This window comes from Papaver somniferum, chromosome 5 (assembly GCF_003573695.1).
Source record: "Papaver somniferum cultivar HN1 chromosome 5, ASM357369v1, whole genome shotgun sequence".
NCBI classification, from domain to species: domain Eukaryota; kingdom Viridiplantae; phylum Streptophyta; class Magnoliopsida; order Ranunculales; family Papaveraceae; genus Papaver; species Papaver somniferum.
Window position 1 is genome coordinate 170620199 of NC_039362.1, and position 17172 is coordinate 170637370.

Below are 17172 nucleotides of genomic sequence, written 5' to 3' on the forward strand. Positions count from 1 at the left end.
TTACAAACAACAACTTCGAGAAGAGAAAGTAACTCTTTTAACAAATCAAAATAGAAGGAAACTACAATAGTAAAGAAAGATAGAATCGTTTTTCACAAACTAAAATAATAGGAAAAATATAATATCCTTTTTCTCAAACTATCCCAGATACACATTAATATATACATGAACACAAAGTGAGCGTACTCACTTGACCCCGAAAGCTCAATGCACTAAGCTTAAGCAAGCTTATTACCTCAAGCCACCCTCACACTCTGTGAAAAACAAAACAAAACAAAACAAAAGGGTGAGCCACAACCCGATAGAGAGTTAACGATACAAGTATAAAGAATGCCCAAATATGATAACGATAAGATATCAAATCAAAGAAAGCATAAACAATGCATTAAATTGTTGAACACATCCATATCGAAGTATCAAATGCCTTAAAAAGCCAATACACAATCGAAATCATCTAAAACCAGTGAGTTCGCAATAATCTACTGTGAGGGTCCAAATAACCAATTGTCGTAGTTTATCAGAAAACTAATCTATCGTCCCGGACGATCTTCCGCAGGTCACCATATGGATTGCCCCTTATGGGCCCGAAAAAACTCATTAGTAGGGTTCGTAACCAAGAGGATGCTCAACGCAATTCATAAATAGTTCGCAAACATCGTTAAATATGAGTGACGAACAAATCATCAACAAATATTAATTCATAAACCATGAAATCAACTTACCTTACTTTTCCGTATAAAACAAGTTCATAAATACGAGTAAGTGTAAAACCATAGAGATGGGCATAAACTCAGAACCATTAAGTTCATTCAAACCAAAGAGTTTGCACAAAAGTTCATTTTAAACCACTTATACTCAGAAATTACCTTGGACTTCTTTTCAAATAAAAACTCAAAACAATTTATATTTTTTAGAAACTAGATAAGACCTCTATTAATACAAAAATCTCTAGCAAATATAAGGAATTCATTAACTCCAACAACAAGGGAAACATAGTTTAAACTAAGAGCATAATTTTTGGAAACTTCAGTTTGGAGAGCTTATGTCCAAACTTTTGGGTAGGATTCATTATACAACGAAAATGAGTGATTTTCAGATCTCATTTTAAAGAAGAAAGAATAAGGTATCATATAAAAATTATTAGCAAAAACAAAATGTTCAAGAACAGGTCTAAATCGCGCAGGAAAAGTCTGACAGTAAATTGTCCACAGAAAACCAACAATTTTGATAGTCCTCACTAGATAATTCACACAAGATTCATTACTCAACCAAATTCATTGGTTCTTGGCTCATTTTAACGAAGAAAACAGAAGCTTTCAGATGAAAATGATAGGGAGTATCAGTAATTTTTATATCTGTGTCAATGTGTTTCAGCAAAACAGGACAGAAATCACGTTTCTCGGAAATTGCAGTTTCGGCAGTCAATATTCAAAAATTCTTACAAAATTCATTACACAATGGAATTCAGAAATTTTGGTTTTTTTTACAAATCTAAGAAGCACCACTTTTACATAAAAATTATAACCTAAAGTAATGAGGCACATAGCTATGTTTAGACATCTCAGAAATTGCAGTTTCGTCAGTCTATATTCAAAAGTTCTTACAGAATTCATTACACAATGGAATTCGAAGTTTTGGTTTTTTTACAAAGCTAAGAATCACCAATTTGACATAAAAATGATAACCAAAAGTAATGAGGCACATATCTATGTTTGAACATCTCAATAAAACAGGACAAATATGCAGTTCTTCAGAAATTTCAGTTTTGATAGTCTACAATCAAAATTTCGTGCAAAATTCATTATACAATGGAATTTAGCAAACTTCGGCTTGTTAGAAATCTGGGAGACTTATATTTGAAATAAAAATCATAACCAGAAGTAATCAGGTATATATCTGATTCGAAAAGTCTCAAATAAACAGGACAATAACCAAGTTCTTCAGAAATTACCCTATTGGAAGTCTATACTCAAAAGTTCAACCAGGATTACTTATCGGAATCCATTGATTCTTGGATAATTTAAAGAATATAAGACCCACTTTTACACAAAAAGTGTAGCTAAAAATAAGAGTCATAAGAACTAGGTGATAATTTATCCCCAAAACAAAACATAAAACTGTTTCAGAAATCTCTGAGTTGCTTTTAAATTGAGTTTCAAGAGAAAGTAGAGATCAATTCCAATAGATTGATAGTACCCATGGGTAACTTTTAAAAGTAATATAGTTTAACATCAAATTATAAGAAAATCCTAACTTGTTTCATGTATCTAAAATCAATATCAAGATGAACAAGCATGAATTCGTTTAAAACATTACAAATCCATTACATAGAGGATCATAAGATTATGAAGAAGCTTCAATTTTATTGAACATGAAATCATAGAATTGAAATCATAAAAATCAACTCAAAAACAATTTCAAATCCCCTACCTTTTGTATAATTGAAGCTCTCAAAGGACCTAAATCAAAGCAATCGATCAAAGCTTCAAATTTTTAAGTTTAATGAAACAATTCGTGTCTTGATAAAAACCAGCAGTAGAAGTTTTATTAAAATAAATAAAAGACCGAAATTCCTTTCTTTTTGACTTAAACAAGACACGTACCCCATGGCAGGTGTCGCTTTGTTGTAATTTCAAAGTACAATGTCTCTATTAGCGTTTGTACACGTTACGGGGAGGCTCACACAAAGATAAATATTGTTTTCTCATGCAAAACTCAAATGTTTCTCAAGCGAAGCACAAACGCCAACTAAATTTTACTCACCAAATTGTGTTACTTCTAGTCTTCCAATCCAATGGATTGAGCTCACACTCTAACATTTCAATAAAAAAGATCGCGGGTATTACACCATTGCAGGCTTAATACCCCTTGTTTACTTAGCTTAGGCATTGCTGAAAGCATGCACTTGTCTTTCTCGTGCCAATGGTGCATCAATCAGGCTCATTCCATACTCTTCTTAGACTTATGCAAGCTCCGCTAACTTGAATATCGATGTAGCTTACTTTCGAGGCCATGCCCAATGCGCCATTGGTACATTCCTAAGTCGAACACCTTGATTGGAAGTATGCGAATCCAAGGAATGTAATGCAACTTATCTCATCAAGTTTGGCCACAATCATCTCTTGCGTCGAGCTACGGAGCCAGATGATATGAGATATCAGTATGCCGCAATCATCTCGCAATTAGATGATATGACCGACAAAGTGCTGGACCAACAATGCTACAACTCATTACGGATGCCTAGGTACCCTTCCCTACTCTAAAGGGATCAAGCATTGACCGTACATCATCCTCGAAGGGACAACAACTTAAGCCAAACTCATTTGCAAGGCTGTAGCAGAAATAATAGTAATGGCCTAGTCCGTATGGGTCGTTCCGTCAAAACGAACAATGACTATACATTATCGGGTCCACAACATGGAATAGTGATGCGTTCCCATCATATGCCCCATTGGCAAGGCTACACAGCTATAAATGAGGCTTGCGCATCATTTATACTCTTTCAGCTAAGTTGTGAAGCTTACTTGGTGCATGGTCCGCACATGCACCTTCAACCAACTACCCCTCCCTATATATGTTTACTTGAAATTCCTACAACTTTGGAAAGGGGAGTGGATTGACATGCTTCCTTCACTATCCATGGTCGTTGACATGTATTCCTAAATAACCGGCAACGATTGCTGAGTTGTTATGTGGTGCACAATGATTGCGCACCACTCATTCTAGCTATTGCACAATGAATTACGCAACACTGGTTCTGGCTATTGCACAATGATTACGCAACACTCGTTCTGGTTATTGCACAATGATTGCGTAATATTCACTCGGCCAGCCCTATCTGGCCTGATGCACAATAATTGTGCAATATTCACTCAGCCAGCCCTCTCTGGCCTGATGCACAATGATTGTGCAATATTGGCCTAGGCAATCGTCCTCATAATGCGCGATGTTTGCGCTGCATCGTCCAAGGTCATCTACTCAACTGGCCTAATGCATCATTTAATGCGAGATTCAACCCTTAGCCAAATGCCAAATATAATGCACCATTTTGGCGCGATATTGGCCTCAAGCCAATCTTCCTCTTACCAAGCAACGAAAGCTTTGAATGAAGCTTCATGGCGCATCTTTTAGCATGCGCCATGCTAAAAACACGGGGTGTTACATCAAATGTCCTCCCCAATTCTCTATTTATTTAGAGATTTCAACTCTCGCTGAAAATTAAGTGGAAACATTTCGGGCGACATGACTAGTAGTCCCTTTAGATTTGCAGCACTGCTCATTATTATTTTTCCCGGCCTGATTTGAATCATTTACGTTCACTTGAATTAAACCTCAATAAAGCGATTGACTATACATATGAACAAATGTTTAAGCACAAAAATGAGAGCTGGAACTAAGTAGATTGTAACTATTTAATCCTGAGCCATTTCATTACTCAAGGTGGAGATGCTGCTGCTTGAATTTTTATTACCTAGGTGCAATGGTTGGAACTACACCACTGACGAGATTGCTGCTGGAGATATACTCTGATGATACATTCAGATCCCAATTCATATTACTCATTGACATTGATGATGATGAGGGTGGTGTCTTCGTGGTCGTAATCGTCATTGATACTTCTGAATCATCTATATCGTGGTCTGTGGAGACAGCTATGCTAATGTCAGATTCTGGCATCATGTACAAGATGTTGTCAAGTTCCTTCACGACATGTGCCATCGAAGGTCGAGCATCTGTATCTTCTTGGCAACACTGTAGAGCCAACGTTACAAACTTCTGGATACACTTAGAAGGATACGATCCCATTTTTTCATCTATGATTGAGAAGATCGTACCAGAACTATATGCACCATTAACCTTGAAAAAGGAAAGATTGCCATTATAAATTATCAAGCTCTTACCAGAGTTTCATCCATAGTTCGCTGGTTAAATCACTAAGTTAGAAGAGGATCTGGTGTATTACCTCACGAACAATGTTTTTACCATTCTGGATTGGTAACCCCCCTGTTAAAATCTCTAGAAACACAACCCCAAGGCTGTAAACATCACTTTTGTCTGTCCACTTGTACGTAAGGAAGTACTCCGGGTCGAGGTAACCCTGCAAAGATGTGGAATTTAGTTCACAATTATACCTTATAATAAGTGCAGAAGCCAACAATAAGTATGTGTTGTCCAAATTAAGGTATACTTACAGGGGTGCCCTTTACAACGGTGGATACATGCCCAGGAGTCTTTCCTTCAATATCTGGAACTGGTGCAAGACGTGAGAGTCCAAAATCAGCAACCTTCGCTCTAAATCTGGGACCAATCAGTATGTTGCTGGATTTGACGTCGCAGTGGAATATGGGAGGATCTGCCTCTGTGTGTAGATAGAGGATACCTTTGGCTGAATCTGTCGCTATTCGCAGTCTCGTAGCAAAATTTAATGGTGCTTTTTATTTTGCTTTAATATCAACAAATTAAATCCATCAAAATTAGATAATGAAAATGTCCGCCAATTACGGATTCAAAAATTCATATCGGCAAAAAAAAATGCTTACCAGAAAGGTGATCTCTTAGTGTTCCACCTGACATGAACTCGTAAACCAACATCTGCATTAAGACAGTTATATCAACATCAGATAAAGCATATCGGCATAAGAAAAAGGCCATGTCAGTGAGAACATGTCTGGTCATTGTCTGAGAGCACTATATAAATTTAGAGTAGGAGTAATCAGAAGTATGTACCTGTTCGCCTTTTTCATCGCAACATCCAATCAAAGAAACTAGATTCCGATGGTGAACCCTTGATAAAAGCTCAATTTCGTTATAAAATTCTTTGTCCCCTTGAAATGACCCCTCTTGTGCACGCTTAATGGCCACAAATGATCCATCAGATAGAACTCCTTTATATACCTTACCATAACCTCCTTGACCAACCTGAGTAGAGCTGTCAAAGTTGTAAGTCGCCAAAGCCATTTCTTCAAAAGTAAAGCCTTTAACACCGTCAACTTTGATTGAAATCCTCTTGGACACTGCTCAATCACACATGAGGTGTTAATTTGAACCGCAACATCTAAGTCAATATCTAACAAATGAGAAAAAGGCTCACACTGATACTTACATTGATGTTTTTTTGACATTACGCGATAATAGTTTTTCATATATCTTCTCGGAATAAAAATTGAAACCAGTGCAGTTGACGTAACTGCTCCAGCAATGACTCCTAGTATAATTCCAGCCAATGCACCCTTACAAATATCTTTACTAGCATTGTTCCATTTATGCATCATTCTCATTACAGTATGGCTCCAAAAAAGGACTTCGTGAGCATACCATCTCTTTCGAAAACCAGCAGTTCATACGGGCCAACAATGTCACTGTTGTTGATCTTCCAGCTTGTGAACAGACCCTTTATTTGTTTAATCTCGGTTAAAAATAATATCGGCGCGACTCGGAAACAAGTTCAATTGCATTTTCAGACGAGGCCCTTTTCCCATGCAGTCGAAAATACAGATAGCTGATAGAGTTCCAAGCTAAGAACACAAGAAAGATAGACATTAAAGTCATCCCTTGTTGAGATTATTAGTCCCACATGATTGGGTTATTTAAGATCCTGTGGTTTAAAATCTATTAGGGCCTCTCCACTCATTGTCAATTAGTTTTGAGTTGGATGTCCGCAGACTTTAATATCCCTGTATGGAGGAAAATCTGAGAACCCAGGACTTTTCAGACGATATTCAACTTTTAGAGGCACGGCACAAAAACAAATCCCAGGGGATGCAGTGACTCTTTCTTTGTCTGTAGGACATGGCAGAGTACAGATACATGGTATTGATGGTTCGGGTGTATCATTGTCTTCAGTTGGTTGGCAGACATACATACAGGATTTCCTCGAAGCCTGAACATCGAAAATAACCATAATTATGAAGTGCTTGAATCGCATGAAGCCGCTGCTCTAAGTGATGAAGCGTCTACCTGATGGTGACATTCTCAGGGGGAGAAATGATGCTTGAAATATCGGAAAGCGAGTTGTTTTGGAAATCTCTGCAGTAATATATATAAAACAATTATCAGTTCATATTAAGCTTCGACTTTGCTGCTTATGGTGGATGAAATGGAACAATACTGAGTTTTAATGTTGCAGGTGTTACAAGATGAGTTTTTCGGTTGCATTGTCCTGTTGCTCCAAATGATGGATGAAAGGGTACCATTCAAAAAATTATTCCCCAGTGACCTGCAACAGCAAATGAACCCCACACATTCAAATAAATGCCGACTGCTAAATGATAAAGTATATCCAGAAAACGAGATCAGGCACGAAGTACACTTACAGTCTCTGTAGACGAGGAAGCCCAGAAAAACTGTCAGGAATATTCCCCTCCAGTCGGTTGTTTGATAAGTCACTGCACATATCAAAATTGCACTTCATCAATATAAAATCAAATCTATATTTTTTTGAGTAAGCTAGAAAATTCTGTTGTGAAGGGAAAATGGAGCCACATGGAAGTAATTGGATGGTCATATTGCCCGAGAACCGACTTGAAGGTATTGACCCATTAAGCTGGTTTGAGCTGAGATCTCTGAAGCGTTAAACAACAAAATGCACCATAACCCATAAGATGGAGGAAAAAATGGTGAGTCAGGTTGGCTGCTTTGGACAATATCGAGATATTAAGAAACTCTGACAAACTTACATATAGGCGAGGTTTGGTATCCTGCTCATGTCAGGAACTGGCCCTGTTAAGCTGCAGTTCCTAAGACTCCTGATTGACCAAACATAGTTACATCAATAAATACTTTTGTAATAGTGAGCTTCGTATAATTCTTTAAATTCAATATAAACGTCTCAAGAATGCATTCCGCAATAGATTTGCACTCCAAATTCAGTTGTTAATGATATAAACGACTTACATTTTCAAAAGCTTTGTCATGTTGCTATAAGAATCTGGAACTCCCCCATCAAAATGGTTGTTATCAAGCTGGCTGTGGGTGAAAACAAATCATAAATGCAATTAGATATAAGTTTTATTTTATACATAAAGGATCTTGAAAAAACATGATAATCACATCATAAGCATAGTTGTGTTAGGGAGGATACCTGATGATGCCATTTGGTTGAATCCAAGATGTCCAGCAAGAACACCACTTGAGCATAATACAGCAAGAACACCCTTAAAACATAATACCTTGAGAAACTCTTAGTTTCTCCTTCTTGACCTTTTTTGTGTAAATGGAATAATAAAATTCATGAACCCAATTCTGATGGTAATAGAGTTCCTTTTATAGGTAGAAGGAGGATCAAGGTTCATAGGATTTAGAATTTACATTTAATCTCGACCGTCCATCAAGGAAGAGAGAATATGAAAGGACCCCAATATTTGTAACCAAAATGTTTAGCCACATTCTAAATTAACCAAAGATATCATATGGCCCAACAAGATATTTCTAATGTAGAAATATTCTTACATTCTCCCACTGGTCCATGTGCTAATCTATTTAACGGTTAATCGAAGAAAAACATAAGCGCGCATAATTGCTAAACAAATATAATGATTAAGCGTAATACCTCAGCCAAGTAAATTACTTATGCGAGTCATGGAGGTGGCACGTTGTCTTGTTATCAACATGTTCCCTTCCATGTACCACAACACAAGCAAATTACTTAATCAGGCCTTAAATAGGGATATCATAATGGTCCAGTAATGTCTTCAAAAGAAAACAATTTCTGTAACATTCATCCAATAACATAAAAGTATACTAAAGTGGATACAGAAATAAGTTCAGAACAATAACAATAATAAGATCTCAATAAGTGTTCAAACATAAGCAAAAGTCTAAGTGAAACTAATTATTTGTTACTCCCTCAAGACCCATGTTTCCAACATGTTCCAGAAAGGTCTTGGGAGGTAACGCCTTCGTAAATGCATCTGCAATCATAAGTTTTGTGCCTATGTGTTCAATGAACAACTTTTTCATCTGAACAGCTTGTTTCACGCATAGGTACTTTAGATCCATGTGTCTTGAACCCTTAGTATATCTAGCGTGCTTCGAAAAGAATACTGCTGCGGCATTATCACAGTAAAGTTTCACTGGTGCGGAAGCAAAATTTAGGTCTCCAAACATTGAGATGAAATTCCGCAGCCATGAACAGTGATTTGTAGCCTCATAACATGCTACAAATTCAGCTTCCATTGTTGAGCCAGTGAGAATAGACTCTTTTGCACTTTTTCATGATATTGCTCCCCCAGCTAATAAAAAAAGAAATCCAAAAGTGCTCTTTCGAGTATCATTACATCCCATGAAATCGGAATCTGAATAGCCAACCAACTCAAATTGATCTGACTTGGTAAATGTGAGACGATGATTCTTCGTTCTTGCAGGTACCTTAAAACTTTCTTTGCAGCTTTCCAGTGGTCCATTCCAGGATTCACAAGGTATCTTCCCAGCATACCAACTATATAGCTGATATCTGGTCGTGTGCAAACTTGAGCATACATTAAACTTCCCACCACAGAAGCGTAATGGATTTTATCCATTTGCTTACGTTCCAGTTCATTCTTAGGACAAAGATTGAGTCCAAACTTGTCTCCTTTAGAAACCGGAACTATACTTGGCTTACATGCACTCATCTCAAACCTCTCTAGAATTATTTCGATATATGCTTTCTGTGAGATTGATAATGTTCCAAGTGATCTATCACGGGATATTTCTATCCAAATCACATAAGAAGCCTCACCCATATCTTTCATTTCAAAATTCTTCGAGAGATATTCCTTACGTTCATGCATAAGACCAAGATCACTACTCGCAAGTAATATGTCATCTACATACAATACTAAAAATATGAACTTTCTCCCACTGATCTTGAGATATATGCATGGATATGCAGCATTTTCTTCAAAACCAAAATTTTGAATGGTTTCGTTGAATTTTAGATACCACTGCCTGGAGGCTTGCTTAAGTCCATAAATTGATTTCTTAAGTTTGCAGACTATGTGTTACTGTCCTTCTAAGACAAAACCTTAAGGTTGACACATGTAAATATCTTCCTCAAGCTCACCATTAAGAAAAGTTGTTTTCACATCCATTTGATGTAACTCTAGGTCATATTGAGCTACTAATTCCAGAATAATTCTGAGAGAGTCTTTCTTAGACACGGGAGAAAAAGTCTCTTTGTAATCAATGTCATCTTTCTGAGTGAAACCTTTGGCTACAAGTCTATCTTTATAACATTGAATATTGCCATTAGCATCGCGTTTGGTCTTAAAGACCCATTTACACCCGATTGCTTTGTGCCCTTCAGGCAATTCAACGTATTCCCAAACTCCATTATCATCCATCGATTTTTTCTCTACTTTCGTAGCATTAATCCATTTATCAGAATTACTATACTTGATAGATTATGAATAAGAAACTGGATCTTTCATAATCCCTAAATCAAAATCCGATTCTTGTAGATAAACCACAAAATCATCAGAAATAGCCCTTTTCCGTTCTCTAGTAGATCTTCTTAAGGTTACTTCTTGTGGTTGTTCTACAATTTCTTCAGTGGCAATAGTCTCATCATGAAGTTCCAGTGACGTTATTTGTGTTTCTCCCTCATCAATCGGTTCTACAACCGGAGGAGTCACCATATCTGTAGAAATCTGAGGTAAAGGGATTATTACTCTGATTTCTTGAACAAATTCTTCTTGCACTGGTGTACTCACACTAACTTCGCCATCCTTGATGAATTTTGCATTTCCAGTTTCAACAATTCTCATACTATGGTTAGGACAATAAATAATATACCCCTTGGATTTTTCAGGAAAACCAATAAAGTAACCGCTAACAGTTTTCATATCCAATTTCTTTTCTTTGGGATTATAAACTTTCGCTTCTGCTGAACAACTCCAAACTTGCAGGTGTTTTAAACTAGGTTTCCATCCCTTCCACAGTTCAAAGGGAGTCTTTGGAACTGCTTTGCTTGGAACTATATTTAAAATGTACACAGCATAACGAAGAGCATACATCCACAAACTTAAGGGTAAACTCGCATGACTAATCATGCTCTAACCATTTCCATTATAGTACGATTTCGCCTTTCTGCTACACCATTCTTCCAAGGTGAACCTGGCGTTGTGTATTGAGCAACAATTCCAAGCTTTTGAAGAAGTAAAGCGAAAGGTCCAGGATGTTGTCATGTTTCGTCATACCTTCCATAATATTCTCCACCCCTATCAGACCTAATGATTTTCACCTTCTTTTCTAATTTCCTCTCAACTTCGGTAATGAATTTCTCTACAGCATTCACAGCTTGAGATTTATCATGCAATAAGTAAAGATAACAGTAGCGTGAAAAATCATCAATAAAGGTGATAAAATATTTTTCTCCTCCAAAAGTTGGAACGTCGAAGGGTCCACAAATATTTGTATGTATTATTTCGAGGAGTTTTGAACTTCTTGTGGCACCTTTCTTTGTGTGTTTTTTCATCTTTCCTTTAATACAATCCACACAACTCTTATAATCAGTAAAATCTAGGTTCTGTAGAATCCCATGTTTTACCAATCTTGAAGCTTTTCACGAGATATATGTCCCGGCTTCTTATGCCACAAGAATGAGGAATTACCCTCAACATGTTCAGTTTTATTATTATGATGCATGGTTAAATAGGTTCCAGGTATTGATGATGAAGATAAATTTAACTTGTAAAGACCATCAGAAAGGTAACCAGAACCAATAACTTTAAAATCTTTAAACAAAATAAAACATCCATTGGCAATTTGAAATTGAAAACCTTGTCTATCTAGTTGAGAAACTGAAATTAAATTACGGGAAATAGTTGGAATATAAAGAGTGTTTTCCAAATCAAGAAAGTATCCATGATCTAGGATCAGACAATAGGTGCCTATAGCACTAACTGGGGATTTATTTCCATTGCCCATAAAAAGGAAGTTTTCATTCTGGTTTGTGATTTGGGTTGAAAGGTATCCCTGCATCGAATTAGAAACATGAACGTTAGCACCAGAATCAAACCACCATAATAAAGAAGATTCTTTAACAGTCAAATTTGTTTCAAAATAGCTTACGAATCCCAACGGATTACCTTTCTTTTCGAACCATTTTTGACGCTTAATGCAATCTTTCTGAAAATGACCAGGTTTCTTACAGAAACGACACTTATTGTCATCTTGCTTTGCCTTTTTCTTTTCAGGTTGACCAGAATTATTCTTTGGTGCTCCCTTATTGCCCTTTGTAGGCTTGCGCTTATTGTTCACTCCTTGATTGACGAAATGTGCTTGATTAAGCCCTTGCTGGTTTAGCCTAGCTTCCTATTGAACCAGCATGTTTCCCAGTTCATTTGCAGACCACTTTTCCTTAATAGTGTTGTAATGCACTTGAAAAGGAGCATATTGGGCGGAAGCGAGTTGACAATGAATTGGACAAGAAAGTTCTCATCCACGGTTAATTTCATCTCAGTGAGCTTAGCAGCAATGCTACGCATTTTTATCACGTGTTGGTGCATTGACCTTACACCGGTATACTTCATGGTGGTCAGGTCAGCCATCAACTTCCCAGCTAGAGACTTGTTCGCTGTCTTAAAGCGTTCCTTTACGATTTCCATAAAGTCCTTAGCATTTTTAGGTTTGGGAAGCGATTCTTTAATGTTTGCATCAATGTGCATTCGCATCAACTGTATGCTCAGCCTATCACTTCTCTCCCATTTTTTTAAGAGATCATTATCTTCAGTGGAACTCTTATCATCTATAATTGGCTTTTCAATTAGGAGAGCAAGATCAATATCTTGCACACCCAAAGTGAACTCAACATTCTCTTTCCATTCTGAGAAGTTGGTGCCATTGAAGAATGGGATAGACGAAGTGTACGAATGCAAAGACTTAGAACTAGAAGCTGTAAAACATGACAAAGATACACAAAGTCAAACTCTCACACATAAAAATTAAGAAACTCATGTGGGTAGAATCTTAAATAAAACAACAATCATGTCATAAAGTCATAAAATCATTCACATATATATAAGCAAAGCAAAGACAAACATCTGTGGATATTATGCCTTTCATAGTTACATATATAATCATAATATTAGTTCAAACATGTGAATTAGAGCAACCTGTGGGTAACTTTTCATTCTAATATGCATAACTAATTATTTATTTCTTAATGTTTATATATACAAACACTTGAACAAACATCTCCTGTAGGTGATAGTTATTCTCATGTGATTGCACAAAACGATATAGACTTAAAATGACATGTTATGATAACATAATACTTTAGTATCACAGTGGTGATAGCTAAAGAGAAAACAATTCAAACATTTCAATAACTTACGCATGTTTTATTTATTGTCACACAACAACATTCAAATTCATGAATTACATGCTCATATCAGATCACATTTAAAACCAAAATCAAACAGTCAAAGTCAACAGAGGGAAGTCAAACAGACACTTCAAAGTCAAACAGAGGGAAGTCAAACAAACACTTCAAAGTCAAACAGAGGGAAGTCAAACAGACACTTCAAGTTTCCTCTTCATGTCAGACGAACATCTAATGTCCGACCTTCGAAAACATGCGTACATCATCCTATTGGGCCAAGCCCAACAAAAAATAACAACACTTTACAGTGAGCCCATACATAATTTTAGATCGAAAAAAAATGGAAAAGAAAAAGAAAAGAAATGAAACTAATTAACGTATCATTAAACCCTAGCCGCATACGTTATAAGTTTTCATACAGACATTAACAAAAAATCCTTTTTTTTTATCAGGAATCAATCACCTCATCACGGTAAGAAACGACTACATCAAATCATGTTAAACAAATCAAACACCATACATGTTTTTAATACGTTTAGTCGCATGAAATGGATTTTCAAAACAGTATAGAAAACTGTTAAGCGTACACAGAACTTTCATGTTAGGCTAGTAATAAGAAGTCATGTCAATTTTTCAGAACATGCACATGTCATCAGATCTAATAAAAATTAATGCCTATTTTTGCTTTAAAAAAAAATAGCCTCACTAAGGCTTGAACAAACAGTACAAAACCAAGATCAATGATTATTAAAAAAAAAATCCAAACAGACATGATGATAGATTTAAATCAACACAACAATTACATACAAACATCAAGGAAAATCATAGAGTCCTAAACCTAAGCTCTAGATGCCAAATATAAGTTTTATTTTATGCATAAAGGATTTTTGAACAAACATGATAATCACATCATAAGCATAGTTGTGTTAGGGAGGATACCTGATGATGCCATTTGGTTGAATCCAGGATGTCCAGCAAAAACACCACTTGAGCAGAATACAACAAGAACACCCTTAAAACAGAATACCTTGAGAAACTCTTAGTTTCTCCTTCTTGACCTTTTTTGTGTAAATGGAATAATAAAATTCATGAACCCAATTCTGATGGTAATAGAGTTCCTTTTATAGGTAGAAGGAGGACCAAGGTTCATAGGATTTAGAATTTACATTTAATCTCGACCGTCCATCAAGGAAGAGAGAATATGAAAGGACCCCAGTATTTGTAACCAAAATGTTTAGCCACATTCTAAATTAACCAAAGATATCATTTGACCCAACAAGATATTTCTAATGTAGAAATATTCTTACATTAGAAACATTAACAGCGCGTTTGGTTCAAGGAATTGGATTCCTGATAATCTAATTCCGAGGGAATGTGACCAATTTCTTGAACCAAACGGTCCAAACCAACTCCATGTAATTGAGAATTTTGATTCTTAGGAATCCAATTCCCCCCAAAATAATTGATTTCCATTGCAATGGTCTAGTAGTGCAATGGAATTGGATTCCAAGGTAAAAACAAAAGAAATTGGATTACCTCAACCAAACGCTAATTTTTTGGAATTGAATCCAATTCCATGGAATTCAATTCAGAGAATTGGATTACCCCATAATTGAATTCCTAGGAATCGAATTCTTCCAACCAAACAAGGTGTAAGGGTGAGTTACTTATATGTTTGCGACTCAAAAAAACTGAAAGACGGAATTACACTATGCGCCAGATATATATAACTGAGATAGAGGTAGAGATCGTACATAATAGTCAGGCTAGGCAACCTAGATAACTCTGGTGGTAGAAGCCCTGATAAATTGTTGCTGTCAAGCAGGCTGCAGAAAATTACTATGTTAGGTATACCAGAGAAGCAAAACCCGAAAGATGATCAACACTCACTTGGGCATTTAACTTACAAGTGAACAAGACTAGGTAGTCTGGAAAGCTGTGGTGGAATTGATCCACTGATTGAGTTATTATTCATGTGGCTGCGGAAGGAAGAATACGCTAACAAATTACTTACATAATAGTTACATATAAAGTTAACTTGGGAGTTCCTGAGTACTCACAAGTGCTTTGCTTTGGTCAAGTTGGCAAATGATATAGGCAATGGTCCTAATATGAAGTTTTCGTCAATCTGAATTCTGTCCAAATTTGAAAGATCACCAAGTTCCTCCGGTAAAGAACCCGTCAATTTGTTTCCATTCAAGAGACTGCAATACATAATAACATATATATATACAAGGCATAATAGCATTAGGATAGCACTCACATAGTATGGCTCAGCGCATATTGAAACAATAATAACCAATGGAAACAACTTACATCAGTTTCAACGATTTAACGTTGCCAATTTCCTTTGGTATACTCCCAGTAATATTGTTCCACATAAAATCCCTGCCATAACGAAACAAAAATAGAATTAATAAAATGAATTGGCAACAAAAGAATCAAGCAACCCACAACAATTTTCTGGGTGAATTGGTGGTTTAAACTCACATTATTTCCAAGTATGAGAATCGACCAAGCTCAGGTGATAAGGTTCCGATAAGATTCATACGCATCAATTGCCTGCCCAAACAAGAAAATGAAGAAAGAATAACCAAATGAGATGTATATATATACATATTCGTGCTGTAATTGATATTAACTAAATATTAAGAGGAAAGCAATCACAATTAGAAAGCAGGTAATGAAAATAGACTTACAGTTCTTGACCGTGCAGATAGCCATCGACAGGAGAGGGAGAATTGAAGCATGAAACACCAGTCCAATTGGAGGTACAGGGGTCTGTCTGCTTATTCCATTGCTTCAAGAAATTCCTTGGACCCTTCAGATTCTGTTTCACTAATAGTAACGCCTTCACTGTATACAAATTCGACAACTCAAATTAAATTAAATTACTAAGAAGAATTATCAAAAACTAAGCAGCAGTTATGCGTAGTACCTTCAATGGGAGCGGTAATAGGCTGTGCTCCAATAGAACAGAGAGTGGTCAACAGCAACACCACCATCAAAGAGATAGTATTACTATTAGCACCTGCAGATTCAGACACCAACTTGATATTCATCTTCACCTGATCCAGTCTTTACCCAATATCCCCTAAATAACTCTTCTACTCTGTTATGTTATGTTTCGAATCCCAAAACCCAAAATAAATTAGAAGGAACTGGAAAGATTCCTCCCACTTAAATAGTTAATCAGCTCAGCAGCTGTTCTGGACAAATTAATTAAAAATGGAGCAAATGGGATAATCAAAAAGAGTGAAAGAAATATAATTCTCCCAATAATCCATGTTCGGTGAAAGAACCTTGAATATAGTTGGTGTAGCAAATGGACTAGTGGGAGGGAGAGTTTTTTGTTTCATTGAAACATGTTGCTATTTTTTTACTAAAGTTTGACTATACCGTTTCAAAATGAAATGACCACTTGGAATCATGCACATATGATTCTTCGACTTGTTTTCTCAGGGGGTGGCCGTAAACTAGTGCTATTAAACTGACATGCTTATATTTTGATTGTTTTGCAGTTAATATATATAACTGCCTAATTGATATTTGAGGAAGAAGAACTAGTCTTTGCAACTTGCAAGTACGTTCGGGGCAGTCACTAGTTGCTAACTTTGGGGAATAAAATACATCCATTTGACACCCAAAACGATTTTAATATGCAACTGTACAAGATAAAATGCAAAGACATGCGAGACCAAGTATCAACTGCTCCATAACAGCCTCTTCCTTCCAAGTTCATGCATGAAACAGATGTTTTTAGTCATTAGTGCAAATTCCATGTAACAAATGCAGGTTTTTGTTATAATTGCAAATTTTGGGTCACAATATAGTCATGAGGCTCCGGATCCTCTACACCAAAAAAAAAA

At 36.3% G+C, this 17172-nt stretch overlaps 1 pseudogene; it reads right to left on the bottom strand.

Moving 5' to 3' along the window:
• Nucleotides 1–4467: 4467 nt before the first annotated feature.
• LOC113283616 lies at nucleotides 4468–16469 on the bottom strand (annotated as a pseudogene).
• Between the last annotated feature and the right edge of the window lie 703 nt (nucleotides 16470–17172).